Raw genomic sequence first — 1263 nt, forward strand, 5'->3', positions numbered from 1 at the left:
TCTCTTACAGTTTAGGAGACTAGAAGTCCAAGTTCAAGATGTTAGCTCTAGGGGTTGGGTGAGGGCCCCTCAACCTTGGGCTTCAGTTCTGCCTCTTGCTTCTGGCTCACTGAAGCTGGAGATGTCTCTTAACTCAGGCAGCTGCTCAATGCTGAGGCTGACAAACCCAAAGTCAACAAATAAAATGGCACAGTCCCAAGATTATAAAGCAACATGGCAGGACACTAGTTCAAGTCCAGAAACTGTCCCAAGATTGGCAGGCAACATGGCAGGCCACTCACTGATGACTCAGCCAAATACAGGATCCAAATGTGCCAAGATCAAGACCTTTTCTCAAAGCATCTTCTTATATATTGGAAGTAGACCACAACCCTAAGGCAGCTATTCAGCTGCTCACAGTAGATTCCACCATGGAGTTGATTACCAGTCTCATTATGAGGAATAACTGCATCCAGCTGCCCAGCCACTCAAAATCAGGCCTAGCCAAGTTGACACATAACCTTAACTACCACAGCCACCACATCTCAAAGTCATCAGCACTAAATTTGGTACAACCCCAGTTCTTGGAGATATGGATCATCTGGGGCCCAGGGAAATTGAACTTGGCCCTTAATAGAGCCTCAATTACATGCTCCTTGTTTTGAAGCTTGGTGTGGATGGGCATGAAGACTTGGCCAATGGAGATCCTCGGGTTTTCCCAAGGCACACCTCACATACCCATCTGGGGTCTACATTAGGGACAGCAGAGATTGGTGAGGTCAGAGACAAGAAAGAACAAGAAAAGGCTATCTCCAAGGTATTTTAGGGCAACCCATATGCCGACTCAATGGCACATAACAACAACAACAACATATGTGCCAACAAGCTACATACACTACCTCAGAGACTGCTGTTTGCAGACGTTACACACCAGTTCCCACAGGGAAGGAGGATGGTAGACTTAATTGGCTGCAGTGAAAGAAGACTTTAAATCCAAGACTGGGGGAGGCATTATGTTAACTCCCAATATCATGTGCTTTCTGCAAGATTTTAACCCTCTATACTTATACTTGTGGTATAAGGAGCTCTGCATCATTCAATATTTTGCCCATAGGCTCTTTCAATATTACGAGTTGAGGCTTGAATTTTTTCTTCAGTTCTTTCAGGTTGAAAAATGCCAAGTATGTTCTTCCCTTTTGGTTTTCTAACTCCAGGTCTTTGTACATTTCACTACAATAATTGACTTTGTCTTCTCGAGCTACTCTTTGAAATCTTCTTTTCAGA

The 1263-nt window shown here is 44.1% G+C and overlaps 1 pseudogene; it reads right to left on the reverse strand.

The window, feature by feature from the left end:
• Nucleotides 1–783: 783 nt before the first annotated feature.
• LOC122149701 lies at nt 784–954 on the reverse strand (annotated as a pseudogene).
• Between the last annotated feature and the right edge of the window lie 309 nt (nt 955–1263).

The sequence above is a fragment of the Orycteropus afer genome, unplaced genomic scaffold (assembly GCF_000298275.1).
Source record: "Orycteropus afer afer isolate SDZICR_OR568_19922 unplaced genomic scaffold, OryAfe1.0 scaffold00041, whole genome shotgun sequence".
In the NCBI taxonomy this organism is placed as follows: Eukaryota; Metazoa; Chordata; class Mammalia; order Tubulidentata; family Orycteropodidae; genus Orycteropus; species Orycteropus afer.